This window comes from Aedes albopictus, chromosome 2 (assembly GCF_035046485.1).
Source record: "Aedes albopictus strain Foshan chromosome 2, AalbF5, whole genome shotgun sequence".
Lineage (NCBI taxonomy): Eukaryota > Metazoa > Arthropoda > Insecta > Diptera > Culicidae > Aedes > Aedes albopictus.
In genome coordinates, this window is record NC_085137.1 from 299,797,023 (window position 1) to 299,820,911 (window position 23,889).

At 39.3% G+C, this 23,889-nt stretch overlaps 1 long non-coding RNA gene across 1 annotated transcript; it reads right to left on the reverse strand.

Moving 5' to 3' along the window:
- Positions 1–5,578: 5,578 nt before the first annotated feature.
- On the reverse strand, positions 5,579–6,579 carry LOC109414055 (uncharacterized). The gene is made up of 4 exons (XR_009997062.1): positions 6,300–6,579; positions 6,067–6,239; positions 5,781–6,005; positions 5,579–5,721 (listed from the first exon to the last, which is right to left on the reverse strand). It is a non-coding gene; the product is annotated as an uncharacterized LOC109414055 (long non-coding RNA).
- Between the last annotated feature and the right edge of the window lie 17,310 nt (positions 6,580–23,889).

The following is a 23,889-nucleotide window of genomic DNA, read 5'->3' on the forward strand; positions in this document are numbered from 1 at the left end:
GTATTTGAACACTCTAATGGGAGAAGTCTGAAGCGGTAGATTTAGAGGCATTTTTGCATTTTCGGTCGTTTTTGGTTCTTTTTAAATAATTTTTCAGGGGAGGTTGGCCCTGTTAACCAACCAAGGATATTCTCTTTTCTTTTGTGGCCGAATTGAATATTTTGAAGTAAAGTCTTCCAGTGATGATAACCATCGCGAAACCCATTTTTGTCTTCGGCGGAAATCACCTTGTCGCACATTAATTTCTAGTTTTTTCACGACTTCCCAGTCGTAAAGTACCTTGTTCCCTTGATCAGCCAACTCGTTTCCCGCCCAATTATTTTTGGGAAAACTTTTACCCTCCCCTAAAAGGGTCTCACCAGGTCGGGCAACCTCAAAAACGGTAAATGGTCTCCGTAAGGAGTGGCGCTTTAGCCATTTAACTATCATCCGGGAAACTCGTAAGGCTGTCGGGTTACAGGGGTCATATTCATATTCAGATACGTCTGTATCTTAGATAGACGGTTGGTGTTTTCGGCAAATGTTTGTGTTGAGTATATCTACAACTTTGCCGAAAACTCCATATCCAAAAGCGTCAAATAAAAAAAGGGATTTTGCAGCGCCGCCCGCCTGTGGCTAAATTGCGAACTAAAGTCAAACGCCATCGGACGCGCCCTATTTTTTTAGAAAATTTTCATCTGAAGACACCATGCCGATAAAATCACGTTTAAAGGCGCTGTTCGCATATGCGAATATGACTTCTGCGCTATCTATACCTGAAGTGGCAGTCATCGACAGCATCAACCTTTATCGTTCGTCGATCAAGGCGCTTTGCAGAGACAAACAATCTGGTTCATCTCACTCTATTCGGTCAACCATGTTTTGGATGGAGCGACCCATTATAAAAGCCGAAGCTTCAGATTCGCTCTCAATTCCGACGACAACTCGACACCTTCACGATCGTTATCATCAGTGATCTTTACCACCCACCCGAGGTGAATTCCAATAATTTGAAATGTAGTTAGAAATTTAGTGTAATAAAGCTAGAATAGTTAGAAGTAGAAATATATTGAAAGAATGAAGTGTTAATGGATCCGTAAGAAACTTACCAGTACTGTGAAAATCTTCTGAGTGCCTGAAAGGAAAAAAAAGAAAACATACGTGATACCTACCTTACCTTATGAACGGTGTCGCTGTTGTGCTGTGTGGTGAAGTAGAAACGATCACAGAAAACCGTTTTAAGGCCGCACGGGACGACGTGTAATTTTTCCTATCTTCCCTCTCTTTCTAACAATTTGCCTCGCGATTTTGAAGAAGCAAATATCAATTTCCACTGCACTGACGTAGCTGAAACTTTAGTCGATTGTGCACCACAAGTGAGCAAATGAACGATCAAATTTCTAGTCAATAATATGAAGTAGAAGTTGAGATTTGCATCTTACTAGCAACAGAGCAATGGCGGACGATTCAACCACCGTCCCGTCCGGCCTTAAACTGAGTTATTCGAACAGACGCTATTGAAAAAGTTCACGTTTTTGGCCATTCGTCCGACCGTGCAATAGCTCTTATGGATCACTAAAATGTCTAAAACGGCCGCTATGTAACGATCAGATAGCGCCACCGTAGCCTTGTATAATTGACTTAACTCCACTGCTGTCACAATGTCAATATCCATATACGGTGGCGCCTCTGTTTACATGCGGTGATCGCTGGAAAAGTTGACTTCATTGATCCATTGTGATGAAGTGCACTGAAAGAATTTCAAACTATGATGTCATGTGTTTCACATATGATTCTTCACTACTTGTCAAATCTTTGTTTTTCACTAAGTAAACACGTCATTGCAAAGTGTATGATTCAAGTTCGTTTATCTAAGCTGTACATATCGAAGCAACGTGTGTGATCTTTGAAATCGATAGTTTAAAATGATAGATTTTAAGCCGCTCGAACAAGAAATGGATATGAAATTTTTGTGAAATTTAAAATGAAATTGAACGATATGTTATTTAGTTCTCAACCACAATATTCGAAAAAGGCGTTACTGCTTTTATGGACAGCATACTTTAACCTTGTCTTCTATACGACACTATGCGACGTATTTGAGCGAACAACTATGAGAGAAGCTGTTTAAAAGCAGTATCGACCTTTCCGAATATTGTGAATAATTTATTAACTTTTTTATTATAGAAAACTTACTACTAAAATAAAACGTTTAGTACCTATATACCTGATTACAGTTACATTTATTTTTCAGCATATTCTGCCCATAATCGCATAGTCGACGTAACCACCATTGACAATGTCCGCATTCACAAGCTGATATCTATCACATGTGGATAATTGGGACCAGTGTTATTTAATAGAGCACAAGATCTAATCACTAGCCAGATGAAAACGCGAAAAAAATCTTAAACTTTCCATTATCTATTGTAAAATTTTCAAAAGTGTGTTGAAACTACAATGGCGCTTACGTCAACTATGCGAATATGGGCAGTATTGTATATCACTGTCTTCATCAGTAAAATCATATCTTTTCCTAAAGTACATTTTGTTATCAATGTTGTGTATCATTAAGGGAGGGCCATCAAGATCGACTAATTTATTAATCTTAAACAGCTGTGTGCAAATCGGTGCCTCAAATGCTGTGTTCATTAAACTGTCCACATTGCCATAGCTGGCCAACTATATATGTAATTGTGTCAATTAAGAGAATCTCTACAATTTCCAACAGTTCGGTTACATTTTGATCTGAATGAGTTACAAATAATCCATGTTTATACATAATGCCATTGACACGTGATCCTCAAGCAGATAAAATTGTGTCTTCAAAGTCGATAATGCATGATCCTACAAGCTTATTAAAGTATGGCTTACGTCTCATATCAATTTCAGAAAATTTGGCCTCTTTAGTAGAGTTGAAAAAGTTTTCGTTTAGTAAATCGTAGCTGTACTGAAGCGATGCCTTGATACAGAGAGTATAGCAAATATTTTTTCTCGAAGTAAGGCTGATACAAATTTTATTTTGACTTTTTGTCTCCCCCCCCTTCAAAAATTTGTAACGTTTTATTTTATTTGATGTAACAGATCGTTTTGTAAATGGATTATTGTATAAGAAAACCACATGCGTATGAAAACCCCTGCCTCATATAATCATTGCCTCGCATTTGAGCTATTCGCGTGCACGAAGGTGATCATCGATCGTTCGCTCTTCGGGTTATATGGTACACGATGATCTACATTCGTTGCAGCCAAATTAAACTTTCGGGTACAATTCATAACGAAACAACTAATCTGTGACATCGTTGACGTTGACATTTTACAGAACCGTTGATAGATATTCTTCCAGTTTTGTCACACTTGTGTACTTCTCAGGACGATTTATTCCATACACGAAGTGGTAAATGAACAACCAAATTAGGTACGATATTCTCGAAGACTGCACACCGTATACCACGGTGAATTTGATAAGCACATTGATAGCCCGAGTAATCGTCGACACAGTGTAATGAAGGTTTTTGTAGTAAATCCGATATACTCCTGTTTGGTTCTTATAATCCTTACCGAAAACCACTAGTTTCGGAGTTGGTGGAATCGTCAGTTCTTCGTATAGTTGATAAACTTCTTCTACCTTCTTTGCTGCATCTTCGTACGTAGAAGCGAAAATAATAGTGTCCTCTTGACCATTGACGATAGTTGGTCGGTGATTTATCGAGACCTTCTGGGGATGCAATACACAGTTTAGAAGCAACAGGATTCCAAAAAACGAACGTCTGTAAACATTTATAAAAAAAAACAAAATAATTGTAACGATTGGAACTTTGATTGAAACGAGCTGACTCATGACAGTATATTAAAATGATATAATAAAATAATCAGTACATAGCTATATAGGTTCAATTGTGATACGTATGGACATACCTTGATTACAGCCATCTGCCGTAACAGTTTGGAGTATTTCCGATGACGCCCCATCCAATGACTTAGTCTCAATAAACTTGCCAATACCGAGTAATACTACTGGCCACTTCTCAATCGCATCTACTGTTCCAATTTTAAGGAAATCATAATCGATGTCAACCTGCAACATTATTATTAGAGTTTATGAACCAATCTATGGAATTCAAACGAGAGCATTAAAAATTGATTGGTTCCAAAAATATGTAAGTTTGATGAAAAATATCCGAGTTAAAGCAAATTGAAATGACTGTTGACACTGTTTGGGAGGCATGCCTAAGTGTGCCGTAATAACTTACCAGTTGATGCCCACTCTCCATGGAAATAAATCTCCAAAAGTTGATTTTTTCGAGCTCGGTAACGTCAATCGGCTTGCCTAAAAACTGTCTCCGCAACGGACAAGAGGCTCTCCACATATCCATAACTGTTGTCCAAGATCCATCGTTAATATTCAGCCATCTCCGAGCTTCGTTGGTAGCAGGGTCATCGCATTGAATAATGTCGTTTGAGTCTTGAAGTTTCAGACGTTTTGCATGTGTGGCTTCATATTTTTCGCGCTTCCGGAATTTTGTTTTAATCGTGTTCACCTTGTTATAATTTTTCCCTCCTGGGTTCTTCTTGTCTCCGCCTTTCGGAAGATAGTAGCATTCCTGGAAGAGTAATATAAACATATAATAGTTATCAACGTATCAATGTAGGTCTACTGTTTTTTGATGATGATCGTCTTTTAAAGTTAAGGTGATACACAAATTATGTCACGAAAAAATCGACCTCATTCACCCCTCTCTCCCCCCCTACAACACTTTTTGTATAAGACCTCACCGTTGAAGCGTATAAGACCTCACCCTAGAAGCGTGACGTAATTTGTGCATGGCCCCAATTATGAAAGATGAAAGAGAGTATCGTTGAGGAGAAATTAATTAATGTCTTACATGTGCGCTTGTTCAAGGAAGTGCTTGTTACAAAGCATTACAAAGATTACATTATTGAAGTATTATGAAAAACTGTATGCACTTACCAGTTTTCTATTCCGGAATAGCAATGTGATAACTTGGGCATAACTTCTTAGGTTTTCCTCGTAGAGTTTCTTTCTGTGTGCTAGATGCCATTCTGCTACTATTTGAGACAATTCCAACTGTCGTCCTCCCGATAGCACACCTTTTGAGGCTTGATCAATTATGTCCTGTCCGATGATAGATTGTTCCAAGAACTCGCGCAGCAACTTTGGCGTCAATTCAGCTCTGCCGTTGCTGTCGACTGGGCACGTACGTTAGGCGAAACGTTCTCTTTTGCTCGCTCTTTCGTGACTGATTTTTGTGGCTGATCTTGTCCTCGTCTTGTAAGGTGTCTTGCATACGTGCATGAATATAAATATATTCATACCCCTCTCGACTGACAGTGTGTAACGCCGTTACACAACGCTGGCACCTCTAGCTCACTAGGTTGATAGCAGTGCACAGCGCATGTAGCAACGTTCACCGGTTCGTTGTCACTCATTGAGCAGCAGGTAATCAAAGAGGTAAGTCGCATCTGTTGGGCGAAACACATTGCCGTGCCGAGTGATTACTCAAGACGCAAATTACCTCAACCGGAATCTTCTTGCCCTATTTCCCCCGCGATGGAATATGAAGTATTTACACGTCTGACCTCCCGGATATCAGCGATTCCGGCTCCGGGCTCGGCCTCGGGCTCGGCTTCAGGTTCGGCTTCGGGTCCGGCTTCACGATCGACGCTTATTACTGCCGGTGGAGGAACAGTGCGCTGTGTTACTGCGGCTTCATCAGCTATCTGGAAGAATTATTAAAATGCTTGAAATTCAACTTAAACAAACAAAAATAGCAAATGACCTCAACTTTCAAACTAAGCAATCGCGATGATTGCTACCGCGGCGATGGAAGCGAATCTTCCGGAAGATTTTTCGCCACCTCTTCCTGAAAGCGGTCTGCTTCTGGTTCGGGGGAACTTGTCAATTCTCGTTCTGATGATACAATATTAAAAATTCCGGATGAATCACTGCCAAGGGAATGGAACACGGTCTCAGCCGCTGACTCATTGGCATCGCTGAAATTCCCCTGTAAACATTCATATCAATTTTAAAATATTTCGTTTGTAAGAATTAGTTGTTTATATTACCTCTTCTGATTCTCCGTTGTTGCACTGCAGCACGGATCCTTCCACCGAGTTCTGGTCACCTGGGAGTGCATCTTCCACCGCTGATATCAGGATTTGCTAATCTGTTCCGACGATTCCAAGCTGCGACAGGAATGATCCTACCGACGCCGCATCAACAAACTGTATTCCATATCCTGGATTGGTTTTGCAATGATCGCAATGGGTTGGGTTGAAGAAAAGCAGATTATACTTACGATTAAGCAGATTCACCAGATCGACGGACAAATTTAACTCGCTGGCTGAAGATTGCTGCAGGTGGTCCAACTCGCTCTCCTCGTTTGCCAATTTTACGACGTGTTTCTTTATTGCGACGTGTTTGATTATTGCGAAATTTAAACGTCAAACACGTCCAACAGATGTGGCGATACACTTAGTGAAAATCCGCTACAGTTTCACTTGACTGTCTAGTGGAATTCGTGTCAACACAAACAAAATAGGGTTGTACACAATATTAACGTGAATTACATTGAGATGTGCAGGTATAACATTTGAAAAGAATGCATGTGCAATTCAATTATCATGTTATAGATATATTATATATAGATTTGTCGTGTAAAAACATTACATTGGAGCGTGTGGATTATTTTCAGTGTGGTTAACAGGTGAATCAAGCCTTTGGCGTTAGCTAGTTCTGCATATGTAGGTACTTGCGCCAGTCTTTAGTTAAATTCGGCACCAACATTTCAAAAGGGCGTAGCTACATTTGGAAGTAATAACTTCTTTCAAAGCTGTAGGTCGTACTGCCTCCCTTACACTCAAACCACCGTGGTTGTCGGAAAGAGGAGAGTTTTTCCCATCTGGTACTTGTTGTGAAAAACATGGAAATCATAACACATGATCCACAGCTTTAAAAGAAGGTGATGATTCCAAAAGCAGTTACGCCCTTTTGAAATGTTGGTGTCGAATTATGCTTTTTCCTGGCGTAATGTTCTCGCCAGGGCAAAGCCTACTTCTCAGCTAAATGTTCTATCAGCACTTCCGCAGTTATTAATTGAAGCTTTCTCTGCCAATGCCCATTTTTCCAGGGGGATGCTACTGTCAAAATTTTCCCTACCGAGCATCGATGCAACTTGGCGCCGAATGTTTTTATTTTGATTCGATGAAATATCAAAACAAAAACAAACAGAAGCTACCAAAAGTTAACACCGTCCGCGGGAAAGTTGAATATTTTCGTCAAAATTAGGTGGAATTGGTCTCAAAATGTTGTGCCTAATTTCCTCCTGCATGAGCGACATGCATTTGGATGGAGGATAGTGGATCCTCAACGCACAGGTAGGTTGAACTGTTAAATGCTGAAGCTTGTCAGAAACATGTTCGCCTCAAATGGTTGTCTGATGACGCAGAGCGGTACTGCTAACTGGAAATTTGTGCAGAAACTCAACGAAAAGCAGAATCTTTAACAAAATTAATATCACGTGTATTATTATAATTTGCGATATTTTGTTTCAGGCATGATAGTAGCTAAAAATTTGTCGGACCGCCATGTACACTTCCAAAATCAAAAAATGAAGGTGTTGTTGGCCGCTCAAACATTGAGTAAAAGTGTAGCCGATGCTTTGGAGCTGTTGAAATCTACTGACAGTGAGTACGCCGATGTGGATGCTACGACGGAGTTCATCAGGACCTTTAACGATATGTTTGACATCATGAACTCGAAGAGCAATTTTGCGAAAGGTTTCAAGAGGCCAATGAGCGAAGAAAACTTTCAAAATCTTGACGCCGCAATGAATAGCGCGGAAGAATTCATTATAAGTATCAAGCATCCTTCGCAAGAAAGCGTGCTCAAGAGAATTTGTAAGACAGATTTCCAGGGTTTTTGGGTAACATCCAAAGTTTTAGAGAAATGTTTCGAGAATATGTGTTGCAAGTGTCCGGTTAGGGTAGAGCGGAACTACCGAAGCAAATAATCAAATTGCGCAAACACTGAGGGGCTACGTGAACCCACAGAAACTCACAAAGCCAAAAAGTAGTTTAAATTACATATATTGATCAGCCATCATGACCGCCTTGCACCTAGTCCCTGTCACTATCTCTCTTGTAGCTTAATCTATAATTTACCACCTTACAATCATTGGCTTAACCCTTTGGAGCCGGATAATTTCGCCACTGCTACCGCAACCTCGCTGGCCTCGAATACGTTTGTTATGTTCGGTTTCATCGCCGGGGTCATATTGACCCCTCCGGCTCCAAAGGGTTAACCTAGGATAGTACTGTTATGCAAAAAAAAGTAACGCATATTGAATCGTACAACTGCATTTTTGATACTGCTGTCAAATCAAGGTTGTCGACGATGTCCTCGACTTTCTTTATAAGCCTATTCTATACACTGGCAACTTCACCTAGGGCATCAACGATTTCTTGAATGGCTGTTTCTGCTCTGTTACATCGAAAGGAGTTTCTAGAAAACACACGAAAAAATGGTTTCCACTGTATGTTAAGGGCATTCTCACATAACATAAGTGGAACTCTGGCTCAAAAAGTTGATGCCTTTTCGAGTTCGTACGCTGGTATACGGGGCATCGAAATGTCAAACGCGTTATAACATTATTGCCATACCATTTTTCAGCATGTATACCATTTTTCATTGCTGTGAAGTAAAACAAAGATTACATAGGTCTAGACTGGCAGCACGTAGAGATCTTAAATAGAGCATTAATTGTGATAAAACTTTGTAAACTCAAGTCAAACATACATTTTCTAGCTTAAATATAAAGGGAGATCGATATGTGAAACGTGGATGTGTTATTTCGAAGATTTCAATGCATTTTTGATGAAATCATAAAGTGGATTTCCAGCAGCTAGTTTTGCGCATATCTCAGGTGACAATCTTCGTTCTACACGGAGAGACGAAACTACCCAAAAGTGGGTTCTTTCCACCCAACTTCGGGGTTGCGTGCGTCAAGCCAATTTTGAGTTTATGGAATCGATGTTTTTGTTGGGTTGTTCCCGCTTGCTTCCATGTGAAAAAAATACCTAATTTTAAGTTTTTTCAACTCAACCGAAATTTTGATTAGGTTGTATTCACTCAAATTTGAGTACTGTGCTAGAAACTCAGTTTTGGCTTGACGCACGGAACTGCAAAAGTTGGGGTGTTTCTCTCTTCACTCTCTGACAACAACAGAAAGAGCGCATGAAAAGGGAGATGAGAAAGAACTCAAAATTGAGTTTAAAAGTACCTAATTTTGAGTTTTTCAGTTTCTCCGTGTACATTCTTTGCCAAAACTGGAATACTGGTTGGATCAGATGTTTTTTGTTTACCAAAATAAATGACAGTACGACGCCTTTTATAAAAGATATAACAGTTTCGCGTGCTGGAAAAGGGTGCAACTTTTTCCTTCGCTCTGACTATGGAGTTCCACTTATGTTATGTGGCATTCTGGAATTTCGTCTGCTCTAACGGTTGTGGTTTCGGTATTCCTTGTTGAGTTGCGTGTTCACAGATATCGTCGTCCTGTTCGACGGAATCAGAATCGAGTAGTGGGGCACTTTTCCGCATTTGAAGGTAATCAAACTTGTGGACGTACAAATTGTGTAAACGTAAGCTGTTGAACGTTGTGAAATGCTTATCCATTGGACACCTTAGGGGACAATAAAATGGCTGGCCATCAAGAATATGTTCCTGAGCATGCTTCATAACTTTTTAAATCTGTTTCGGCAAAATCATACAGCGCAAGGGTACATTTTCGCAAAAGCCTATAACTTTTTGAGTTATGTCGAATTATGTCCGGAACGATTTGTACGCTCTAGACACAAATTCCATAATTTTCGAACGAGCACATGAAAAACGGTGAATTTCAGTAAATTCGAATATGCTGGAGGAACTCCGCAACGTTTTCATTAAAAGTTCCGCAATAACACTCGATTTTTCGGGCCATTTTAAACAATTTCAAAACCTTTTCATGGGATACGCGCTCGCACTGCAATGACTGTCGACACTTCTGAGTGGAACGTCGTCGATCTGAGGCATCGAAGCGAAATTCCGTTAGAGTCATGTAAAATTCAATCGTATTTGATTGAAAATTACAGTTTTAACATACACATTTATTTTTTGTTCTTCAAAATGTTAATTCTATGCTGAAAATTACATCAAATTACTTCTCAATTGAACTAATCGATTCACCAACCAACAGTTTCCATTTAAGGACAAACGTCTTGAAATCCCGCTTCAACAGTGCATGAAAACTTCAGACGCACAAATCTCAAGATGCAAGCTTTAAACAACAATGAACTTTATTATTCTGATCTTGCTCACTTGCAGAAAGTCTAAAATAAGAAGATCAGGTGCGCTGGTTTTGTTTACGAAGAGATTTGTGCGCTCAAAATCGTGAGTAGGTACCAAAGTCGGCCATTCTAACGGCCATTTTGGGATTCTAACAAGTCTGTCCTTAATTTGATTGAAAGTTACGTGAAATACCAAGTTCCATCGTATTTATTTACATCAGTCCAGAGTTGACAAAAATACTTTTTTCTCTTTTCCGTTCATCGATACCGTCAGTTAAATGAAAACAAAACGAAGGCAGCACCAATACCATCAGCAGCCGCGCCGTCGGCATTCAAGCTGACGCTTGATCGTTTTCGCTCCCCCCCCCCCCCACAACAATATGTATTTGAGCAGTCATGCTGAGGTCGGTGGTTGCGAAAAATGTCAAATATGTTCAACTGCTACACAGTTAGAAAAAATCGCCGACTTCGGTAATGTTTTACCGAAATCTCAACAGGAAAAAATCCGTAAAGGTAGCAATTTTTACCGAAGTTTGTCAGAGTTTGACAGATAAACGATAACATTTTACCGAAATTTGTTATTTTTTTTACAGAATTTCGATAAAAATCCATTATTAAACGCTCAGCGGTTGAGATTTCGGTAAAAATTACCGAACGAGATTAGCTGTGTAATAACTCACTTGTTTAAATGAATAATTTTAATTTATTTGCACAAATAGCTAGAGAGCATTCTTACCTTAGCTTGGTGCATGTAAAGAAGTTTATCTAAACACAGTTTGAAATGCAGAAGAATGCGAAAATGGGAGAGACAGAAAATTATGTCATCGTTGTGATCGAGTACTGACGCTCTCGCGCTTGGAAACTGTTTCGAGGGAGAATGCTGCAGGAAATAGTTATTTATGTAACGAGTTGCAAAAAGTTGATTTTTCCAGCACGAGTCGTACATTTATCCGACGAGGCTTGTCGAGTTGGATAAATACGAAGAGTACTAAAAAATCGAGTTTTGCAACGAGTTCCATTCAAAATTTTATGCAATGATTTTTTCATAATGCAACCCATATGAGTTGCATTATGAACATTATACAAATATTTTTCATTATGCAACTCATTTCAGTTGCATAATGAACCAGTTTGGAAAAATTGGTCATTATGATACCAAAATGAGTTACCGTCAAGGCGCCATTCACCGTGGGGGCTCCATTCACCGTGTGCCTTCGAATATTTTTTCATTATTTCCATATTATGATTGAATGATTTGACAATTTCCCTTCAATTGCACCAATACAACACTACTGTATTGTTACCATGTCAAAACGCTCATTAAAAACATTTAAAAGAATCATTTTGACACTAAACTGTGTTTACATGAAGCGGGTTTCTGCTCGCTCACTGCATTCATAGTGAAAAATCGAAAACTGCGCTAAGGTGATTTAAGCGATAAACTAGATGTAGTAACGTTTTTATTCCACCAAGAAGCAATTAAATTCACATATCAGGTATGTATTTTGCATTACCGAAGTAAGTTTAACAAGAAAGTACGATTACTCGTACTTTTTAATTGAAACAAAAAAGCACGGTAAATGGGTACCCTAAAAATCAATGGTCTCCATTCACCGTGTCCCATATTGTCCCATATATCTAGAAAAAATCGAAAATTTAAACATTCGTTTTTCTAATAAAATCTTGCAAGTTATTACTTGAAATGAATTTAAATAAAGAAAATTCCCTTGACTGGGTTGTTTTGATCATTTTTAAACAAAGTAGAATAAAATTTCTCATACACGGTGAATGGGTCCCTACTACCACGGTGAATGGTGACCTACCACGGAATTAGGCGACCCTACTACCCCTTACTAATTGTACTATATCACCAAATTTTGTGAAAAATTTTCTACTTCTGTGGATATTGCATTAATTTTAACCTATAATGAAGGCAATTAAAAGCGGCACCAACAATGTTTATAAGACTGGTGTCAAATGACAGCCCTTATTTGCCCCGAATCCTCTTAGATCCACGGTGAATGGTGCCTTGACGGTATATTAAATGTAAATTAGGCTGACACAAATTTCGATTTTCTCTAATGTCACCCCCCCCCCCCCTCGGAAATTTGTTGTCGGAATTAGACATTTTGAGGGGGGATACAAATAAATTATTCAAGAAATTTAAAAACTTTAACGAGAAATTAGAGTCGTCGAGAAAATTTCTTAACAAATCCGATGAGTTTGACGATTTTGCCTAATTGTTTGTGTAATTTTTCATCAAATACATTTATTATTTATCATCCCCCCCCTTGACGAGTCAATGACCAAAGTGACAAAAGAAGAAAATGAGATTTGTTCCGGCCTTATGATACTGAATTGCATATGACATTTTTTTTCGAGCAGTTTAAGTTTGGCCTGTGATGCTCGTGTGGGAAAATGTCAAATGTAGAGCAAGTAACCGCACGGTGTCAAAATCTCGATTATTATCGAACTTTAATGTAGGGGGATTAGGGGCATAATGGACACCCGGGGCGAAATGGACACCCCTGTTTTTGCCGAACCGTTGACTTTTATGTAAAACTTTTAATGCATAAGTGTAAAGGAACAAGTCATGGTTCTATTTTTCAAAAGTTCCATTTATAATGCTCCAAAATAACCAGAATATCATTGAAATTGAAATATGTTTTTCATATGGTGAAATTCTTATAATTTCGAAGCAGCATCAAATAAGGTATTACGAGTGTTTATGTGTGTCCTCCATTGAAACAAGTGCATTGTTACCTTATTTGCATGTATACAAAGATTTAGCAATGGATTAAGTATTTTATTTTTGATCAGAATTTACTTAAAATAGCAATTTCAATGTTGTAGTCGATTCGGGGCGAAATGAACACTGGCAATTACGAATGGATGTACGCGCATTGCATACTGTTAGGCGTTTTAGAGAGTTTGGAAAAAATGAATCCGATTATTTTGGCCTAAAGTTTATTTAATTAACTTTGATGTTATGTAAACTCGTCTTAGATGGAGTATTATATCTGTGGTATTGATTTCCGTAGGCAAATTACTTAACTGGTCGATATTCTCTAAAATGCTGCATAAAATATGCAGGGGTGTCCATTATGCCCCGATGGGTGTCCATTTCGCCCCGTACCTTTCCTGCCAGCCCTGAAAAACACACGGTTTACAATTCATTATTTCTTCACAATAAAGACATTTTTTCTGCTGTAAATGATTGAAAGACGTAGGAAACAAGTTAAAGTTGTAAGTCAACTGATAATATGTTAAGTTTTACTCTGTTATACAGGCCTAACGTACTCATTTGCTTAGGGTGTCCATTATGCCCCTAATCCCCCTACCTCGTATTTTTCTTCGGGAATGACTAGTATTTGGGCTATATATTCGTAATCGGGAGACTAGAAAATATTTCATCGGCGAAAAATTTTCCATACATTTTGTATGGGACGTGTTTTAGGCTAAAACAGTATTTATTGAACTTAAGTATGGAGAATAGCCAAAAAACTTAGCTAAATCAAAATTTCCCCGATGGAATATTTACAAATGTTCCATCCATACTATTTAGCAGGAGTTTTGACATTCTATGAAGAAAAATGCTAGGTACATACATGAAAGTTAGATAATAATCGAAATTTTGACACCGTGAACCGGTTTTCCAGTACTTTTCCCATCCCTGGTCCTGATGTTTCCTGAAAGAAATTTCGTCATACCTTTGGGCACAGCTTGATAGGTCCTGACGGCGAAGTGCCGATGATGCCGACCATTAGAAAATGTCCCACGTATCTGGATAAAATTCAACCATGAAACGCACAGGTATCTATTTGGAGCGGACCTGGTGTGATGGTTAGAACGTGTGACTATCACGCCGAGGACCTGGGATCGAATCCCACTCCCGACAAACTCGCAAAATGTGAGTTCTTCCTTCGGAAGTGAAGTAAAGCGTGGGTCCCGAGATGAACTAGCCCAGGGCTAAAAATCTCGTTAATACAGATACAGACAGGTATCTATTTTATGTGATTGCGTAGAAAAAAAATGAGCATAAATATACAGCTACACACTTATTTTAGTGTCATTTGTTCGGCTGTTCTATTTTCGGTAAAAGTTCGGATTACTAAAGCTCAGCACAGTTTCGGTGAACTTCGGTAGTTATGTTTTACCGATCGTTCGGTAAACATTACTGATGATTCAGTACAGTTTACCGAACGATCAGTAATTTTTCGCCGAACTTGGGTTATAACACTAGTTTACAAAATAAAACGAAAGTCGTGAACTTCCGTCAAAGACCAAAATTGTTGAAGCATAATTTAGCACTGATTTCGAAACCGTGCTTCAAAAAAATTAAAGTAGAACAGTTTTTGAGTTTTAGCTCAATAGCGAGTTTTACAACTTTTTAAAATATGGAATTTAATAAAATTCAAAAATCTTGCGTTTTGTTCAACCAAATTTAAATCTTTTTCCATAAATCAAAAGCTGAATATAATACAATTCGATCATCTGAATGCAGGTTTTGCGTCAGGCTGATGAAATTCAAGATAATGGCGAGTTTTGGGGACGATCTCCTTCAATTTTAGCAAATTTTCCAAAAATATATGAAGAAATATATATTTTTTTTTCAATAAGAAAACAACAATTTAAAAATTCTTTTTCAACGTTTATTTGACAAATCATATGTAGGCTAGTTACAGTAAAAAATTCAGTTCAATCGGAGCATTGATTACGGAGAATGAGATGTGTGAAGTGAGCGACTTTACTTAAAAATAGAACAAAAATCGATTTCAAATCATCAACCTTGTATGGAAAGTCGAAAAAATTTCCGCTCTACTATATGTTTTTTCCTTCGCGTTTTCGAACTCAGGGCATGATTTTACACCAAAAACGATCATCAGCTTACCGAGTTCAAAAATGCTGTAAACTAGTGTAATCTGCTGAACATTCGGTAATCAGAACTTTTACTGAAAATAGAACAACTGAATGCGGAACTTTTTATTAATTTCGCCAAACAAGATCGCTAAACAAGCATTACGTCGGCACAATTTGCCTGCTGTATCACCAAGGATAAGAGTGACTATAATCCTCCCTTTTACCCTGCGGGCCACCATACACACGTGACCTACGCCCACATCGTATAGATGGTTGAATACCATCTAACAAGTCAGTCCAGCTACTCTCGGGGAGTCGTCGCTTTCGTTTATAAAAATCCTATTTAAATATTTCCCATAATAGAGTAAACGATAATGGTTATTGCCAGCCATTATCCTCCATAGTCTAAGACAAAACCATCTCCCACAGTTGTTGCAGTGCCAGTCAAGTTCGGAACATGGATTTCAAAGCCTTCCCAGCTGTACCACAGCGCCACAGTTAGTACTCTCCGCCCGCAATCAAATGGTGGTTTCAAAAGAAAATTAAAGAAAATAACATGGGAAGAATAATCAATGTAAAAAGAAGTTATTGGAGCTTTTGTATGTTTTTTTTTCTCGGAACTAGCTTCACAATAGTTTCGCAGATGGAATGCAAGCTCAATTGAAGCAGTCGAAAGAATGGAGCAACCGAGTCATTTGAATCTTTCCCTAGCGCGACACAGATGAGGCTAATTAGCATGCAAGAGATTTCTGAAGAAGATTAGTGCAAAATGATGAGCTCGTTTGAGTTTCGTTGTTGTGCAACACGTAATTTTGAGTGCACTCTTGAAAATAATCGCTTTGTAGTTTAAAACATAACATGAACTTGTTTACTGGTATTAAAATATGTAAATCAAATGCTAGTAGGTCCAATTCCCGATGAGACTCGCATAGCCAAAAAGGACAAAGTCTTATGCAGCCCAATATTGGAAGTAACGAACTATCAATTATTCACGGACGCAACACACAAACTGCAAGAATCGACCCCAATTTTTGTTACATTTTGGGTGGGTCCGTAAGTTAAAAGAGTTTTAAATTGGATTACATTACATGATAATGAGTGAATATTTGTGTGGCACAAATTTCCCAAATCGAGGAGAATGTGCCTCTGGAGCCAACCTACTAATACCTGATGAGTGAATATTGATGGAGAGAGGGATGATTCATATATTGGCGTCAGCTATACAATTCGTAAAAACATGATGCATTAAGCGATTCAAAACAGATTTGAATTCTACTGTGATCAATTTTTTTGAACTACTTTAACAAACAGATTGAATGTGTAACGGGTTTCAATTGAGTTTTTAAACAATTTGAAATCCACGCGCCAAATACAGTCAACTTTCGTTCGTTGCACTAAGCTCCTAGCCTAGCTAGTGAAAGACTTTCACTAGCTGGCTGAGTTTTCAGCTATCAAATGACATCCAACAATAGAAATTCAGAGCTAAGTGACGTTTGACATCGTTTTACTTGGATTTGGGTTATAGCCCACCGCCACCTAACAGGCCCAATTAAAACGAAGCCCACCTAAACGTAGCCCAAAGAACGAAAGTTGACTGTATTGGACTTTAAACACAAATTACGAAAGGAAGAGTTTGAACGAAAAGTATGAAAATTTTAACGAAAACGAATGAATTATTTTTTAAGCAAGCGATTGACATTTTCTACTGGATATTCTGAGCCACTCTTACTCCATTTCTCACCTTAATACAGCTTCATTCACGTATGCTCTCAATGATATTAGAAATAGGGTACGAGTTCCATCAGTAATCTCACGCTTCCATATTCATTCTATTCGAAAACAAGCGATTACGGCACCGATTGATTTCGTTCTTTTTAGTTTCATACGTGCTCACTACTATCAAAAAATACAAAAATAAGAAACAAAACATACAGCGCTTCAATCCTTTGTTTATCGTAGGATGAAAATGGGAGCCACATACCTAATAATGGAACCAGTATCCTATCTGATTATTCGAATAATGATTGAAAATGCGTATTTTTTCTAAAACGTGTAACCTAAACTATTAACTCTCTTCATGTATGCCCAAAAGCTCGCTCTCTCAAAGAGAGCGCTCCCTTATCAGAATAGAGATAAGTGACATTTCAACACACGAACACTGGCGCAAGTTTTTCCGCACACAATTCAAAGGCTTTTCAGATTGCCTATGCAAATATTACCCTATCAAATTGGGTAATACCACGGGGATGCTATGGTGATCTGGTTTTGTTGCCGCTTATCATGCGCAACCAGTGCTCACTAATACCAACATTCACTCAATGCAGCAGCGGGAGAAAATAAGGAAAAACGCACTTTGGCGAACAAAGTTTACGAAAAGACGTGTTGTGTGTCTTTTCACAAGCAATTCCTATTCTCTGTAGGAACTTTATCTAAGCATCGACACTCTGAAATTGAAAATTATCAATTAATGCCGCTTTTTCATGACCAACACTTTAATGAGATCTAATGTGATGCAAGCGTTTTGCACCGATATCCTATTAAAAAGGTAAACATTTAAATTTCACGACTGTGTTGGTGAATATTTTGGCTGGAGCATAAATTTATGCTCCACGTAAGGAGGCACAATCCAACCTGTTAAACTCCATAGTGAAAAAATAGGTTGCCGTCCCCTTGGGTAATACGCAATAAGAGTCTAATAATATACTCTCATGGGGTAATACGGGAAAATAATAGTCCTGTTCAACGACGTAGGTTGAACTTGCTCGAAGTTGCTGCATCCTACTCTTACCCATTTGTCAACAAACGGGAAAGAGCGGGATGGAGCAAGTTCGAGCAAGTTCAACCTACGTCGTTGAACAGGACTAATGTTAAAACTAGCGTCCGGGATAGGCTGCAAATGTTTTCCTCACAGTTTCACAACTACATCTACAAAAAAGGCATACATATATTTGAACGTGATTACCCCTATTGAGTTGTCCCAAAAATGTCTCACGAAACCTAATGCAAGCCTATCCATACACGGGAGAACAAAAGATGTTTACAAAGTTCTTACAGATAGATTAACACGGGAAATCTGAACACAAACCACTACCACACAGGAATTTGGATTGGTCAATACTCGGATCGAAAACATCGCATGAATTAATCAATCCTATAATAAAATCCAAATCAAAGCAAGAAACTGTCAAACTGCTATGGATTGTGAAAATTGATCAGTAAAGTGATAAGAAAAAATGTATTAAATAAGTAAAGTTAACATTCAAAACCGGTCTATGTATAAATTTGAACGGTATTGGGGGTTGTTCATAAACCACGTAGACCAAAATTTGGCCATCTCAGACGCCCACCCCCCCTCCCCCTCGTAGACTTTTGTCCATACAAAAATTTTGAAATTTGTATGGAGCGTAGATTTTGGCCAGACCAACCCCCCCCCCCCTCCCCCCAAAAAGTTTACGTGGTTTGGTTTATGAGCGGCCCCTTGGGGGATTTGTATTATTGTAAACTATAGAATGCACTATTGAGGATACTAAATTCCTAACTGTAAGTACTTTATTTTTTAGTTAAAGCATAGAACATAGGAGCATATGAATTTGCTAATTTATTCCTATTGGCATTACAGTTACAGGGACAAAACAAAGCAATACAAGGATGTTGGATCTACGTGCGAGGAAACACTGGTGTGCGATATCTCTATTTCGGATTTCAGTACCTCTATGAGTGTTTTGGACGATATATTTTGGTTGAAGGAGATAAGCTCGACTTCGACATACCTGATTCTTTGGTGAATGTTGCATAAGATGCCTTCAACTTGAGGTAACATGTACATGACTGCTCTAACGTTGGTAATCAACAACCTCCGGAGAGTTTTTAATGATTTCAATAATCCTATAGTTTATGTGCACCAAAATGATGACACCAACATAGTTTGCGCTTATGAGCTACTTGTAGCTTTTTTAAGGAAGAACCCATGGTAAACTCCCGATACCCGTTTACCGTCTAGCTTCTCAAGGATATAGGTATTTACCCTACCTTTTCCTTGACGCGGACTCTCATGAATTTACTCGCTAGTTTTCCCACATAGTCTCGACTCTTGTCTGACAAGTTGATGTTTTTCTTGAAAACCATGTTTCGATGTTGTGTCAGGCATTTGCTCGAAGGTTGTACGTCCTGAAATATTTCTGGTATGCCTTCATGAGGTTCTGTCGTTCTATTCCAAAGAGCTGTTTCTTCGCTTAGTTTCAACGGTCCTCGATCTGCATCTTCCGATTTTCGCAAGAAATCATACTCTGCACCCGAACTAATCCTATGAAAAACGGAGCATGACCTGTGCTATAGTGAGCCGTTGTCCGATTTGGTGGACAGATCGATCCCATTGCCGGTGATCTTTTTGTTGATGGAGGCAGCATCGAGTAGCGGTTACTTTTGCCCGATTTACCCTTTCAACAGAATTCGGGCTAGGGTGGTAGACGGTGAGATTCCAATGTTTCTACTCTTAGATCCAGGGTTAGGTCTCAAAAAGTCAAGGGAAATCATTTTCCATGATCGTGAACAGATTGTGGGATTTCCACAGACGGGTGTCTGAATGTTATTTGGCGTTTTTTACTCTTTGTAGATCAAACAGCTTTTACAATACCCTTGAATATCCGCTACCATTCGCGGCCAATAGAAACGTTCGCATAAATTGGCTATCGTGTTGAGAAATCCGTAATGAGCTTTCTCATCCGTTCGTTTAATTAGATCTCTTTGCTCTGGTCACGGTACTATTGATCACAAATGTACATTTTACCTTCTGAGACTTCAAAATCCTTATAGCGTTCCGGGAATTCCTCAATCATGTCACGAAGTTGGGAAATGTATGGATCGGAAAGGATACAAATGGATCGTGACAACGCATTCGCGGGAATGTTCTCCGATCCTTTTTTGTACTGGTACGGAACATCATATTTGGCCAGCTTCAAGGCCCACCGCGCGATCCGATACGTGGCGATTTAGACTCGATCGACATTACTACTGTGGAAGACCGTGAGGCTCATCGCGTCCATTTGCACGATGAATTGCGTGCCTTCCAAGAAGTGTTTGGAGTGCTTATTAAAACGGCCAAACACTTCCTTCGGTCGCACTATATCTGCGCTAGGTGCTCGAGAGATTTTTAGAGAAGTAAGCAATTGTACAGCGTTCCCCTTCTTGCACGGCACCGATTGCTAAATCCAAACTATCCGTTTCAAGGATCAAGGGAATTTGGAAGTTGGGATTGCCCAGAATCGGGGCCGTCATTAGCCTTTCAGGACGCGCGCCTTCAAGCAGCCGAAACTGCACCGCGCTCACGCTGTATACGACGAGCGAGGTTTTTTTGAAGTGTTGTACTTGTTACAACAGCGCGCGTTCTGAAAGGTTAGGGCAGTTTTCAGGCTCGTCAAAGCAGCTTCGGCCTCCTCGGTCTAGACAAATTTCTTTCTGTTGTTTTTCAGGAGATCGTTTATCGTGGTGGTGATGTCCTAATAATTTTGCACAAACTTCTGGTAGAAACCGGTCAATCCGAGAAGCATCCGTATGTCTTTCATTGTCTTGGGGCTCGGATAATCCAACACGGGTTGAATTTTGGTAGTGTCCATCGCGAGACCCTGTTCGGACAGAACATAGCCAAGGTATCTAATTTGCGTTTGGCAGAATCAACTATTGGTGAGGTTAGTTGTCAACCCCGGTTTCCGTAGGGTATTGGAAACGACGATAATATCATCCAAGTACACTGTACACATATACTCGCGGCTCCAAGTCATGGAGTATCTTTGGCATTAGTCGAGCCAAGGTTGCCGGGGGGTTGTGTTGGTGGTACCAAACGACATAACAGTAAAACAAAATAATCCTTTATTGGTCTTAACGCAGTCTTGTCTTTTGCGCACTTCGCCAACAGCACCTATAGCATACTATAGTAATAGAATTCCGACACAAGCTCCGACATATACATTTATGCGCAAGCTGATGCTATTTCAATGTTCTATAAATCTGTTTTAAGCCATCAAACATAAATGAGGTGTAGAACCATGACTTCAAAAGTTTTTGTTTAATAACATTCATAAAAGCAAACTCCTTCCAAGGTGAGCAGTACACATTTTTATGAAGCAAAACCCATTCGTTTGATGTAAACACCAGATGAACAAGCACGATCGTCCCAGCTGATGAACCTCGGGATATGGAGTAGTTTGCTCCTTTGACGGAGGCAGAAACAACTTTTTCATTCTATATGGTAATTTCTTAGCCACCGAACTTCGTTCGGCAGACTACGACTCGACGGCAAGGCCAGGTGAAAATCTGGAAAGTTTCCCCCCCTAGCCGCGCCGTTATGAATTGTATCGTAGTAATCCTCTGAACGATGTGAACACGACGTCGTGGATGGGATGTTTAATGAATTTATGGCGTCTGTTGAATTAATCTTGTCACTGTGAATGAATCTCAACCGCTGGTGCGGAATGCTATGACATTCTACATTCGGGCTAAATGATTCAAATATCTGTTGAAACAAACTCATTTGCCCGTGGACATTTAGAGACTTGCACTACACACCCAACATTACGAATTAACATGCAAAAAGTAAACATTGTCTTCATTTATTATAATATGCATAATAATTATTGCAGGAATGGGAATAAATATAGACCGACACTGAAGAAGAGACAGAGAAGCAGTTAATACATGACGTCACTAATTGCACAGTGACGTCATTATACACGGAGCCAGAAACTAATAAAAAAATAGGTTCTTTTATGCGTTTCTTCTTTAGCACGCTTAAATAGACAGTGCTAAAATAAAATTGTTCAAGTCTACGATTTCGAAGAAGACCATTTATATGATAAGCTTCATGCGCAAAGAAAACCTAGTGCTCTACTAAACCAGTTCTGCAGGAATATATTTTCTCAGATTGAATTGTCAGAGCTTCCAAAAAGCCAAGGCAAAAGGTGTAGTCCATAGCAATGACAAGGATTTTGTTCTTTTCTTTTCCAAATGTTTTAATTAGGACTTTCAGTTCACTCCGCTTCTTTCCTGCAGCATCTCATTGGGTGTGCACATTTAGCATTCGTTCCTACCAGAAAAAAAGCAAACTTTCAACGTCCAAGTTGTCGTACCCATTTCTGCTGCCGGCCGGAGGGCTGTGTACAGCGTGAATTGGGATAGACGGAAAGGTACTCTTCGGCGAAGTTTATTTTACTTACAATTATCCTTGCGATAAAGTTTCCCTTCAATTCAACTTTGGCGATGGAATCGAGCAACGAACGCAATGGAGAGAATGAATGGAATTTTTGTGATGTGTAGGCAAGCAGAGTTTCTCGGGCTTTTCTAAAAATTACGTGATGGGTGATAGCGCGACAATGACGGTTTTTCGCAACGATTTTATCGATGTTTTTTTTTGTGTATGAACTACATTTTGGAAATTGACTTTTGTTTTCAATATACAACTCATCTTCTTCTTCTTCTATATGGCTCTACGTCCCCACTGGGACTTTGCCTGCCTCACTTCAACTTAGTGTCCTTTGAGCACTTCCACAGTTATTAATTGAAGGGCTTTCTTTGCCTGCCAATTGCATGAATTTGTATATTGTGAGGCAAGTACAATGATACACTATGTCCAGGAAGTCGAGAAAATTTTCTCGACTGGAACGGGAATCGAACCGATTGGTGATCCATAGCCTTAACCACTAGGCTAACTGGAGACCCCATACAGCTCATGCATAAATTTAAACATTTTTTTCACTTCTTTCATCTGGAAACTATCATGGTGAATTCAGTTGAGAACGACCTTAACTCCATCGGATTCGCATAAAAAGGATAAAGGCAAGCAGCTTATAAGGACAATTGTGAGACAGCAGTTCAGTTCGGCGAACTAGTGAGCACCGAGCAACAGAACAGACCTGCTAAGAGCGCGCAACGAGGGGACCATTTTCACCCTCGTTGATGATAAAAGTTAAGATCTGAATCCGTAGAGCCATAGTTTCAGGGCAAAAGAAGTATTATTTCGCAAAAGGAGAAGCGTGTTATTCACAGTTCTTTCGGCGAACAATGGTGAAACAATTAAGTCTGCTCCTTAGGTGAAGATTAAAACTTCTCATCAACTCGATTCGAGAAGATTTGGGTACAGCCAGGATTTGCTCACCAGAGTTGTGTAATAAGGTGGAGAAGAAATATTTGTTGGGCTTTCGATTATGTGTTGAATAAATCAAAAAAATGTAGTTTTTGTCTTTACAATTGTTGAATGAACGAACAGCGTAAACACATGATGCAATCGGCCGGCCGTGACTTACCACCTTGGACGGCCGAGAAGGGAAAGTTCCGCCGAGTCGTGTGCTGTGCGACGGATGACCTATAAGGTCCAGACAAAAGAGGTCCTAATGGACAGGACATAAAGTGTAAGCAAAACCACAGTAATTAGAAGTAGGTCATTCGTCAGCGCATTATCGGAGGAACAAGAACAATCTTCACATTAACTACTTCAACAACTTAGTACTTATACAATACAATTTTTCCCCAGGCTGTTACCAAGATTCACCCAGCACGATCAACTCCTGAGCCACAACCTACTGTTGCATGCAATATTAATCAAACGTCTGTTGAATTGGCGGTGTGGGTTCGATTTCCACTCCAGTCGGGGAAAACTTTTCGTCAATCGGAAAATTCTCCACTTGGCCACTGGGTGTTATACATATTGTCCGT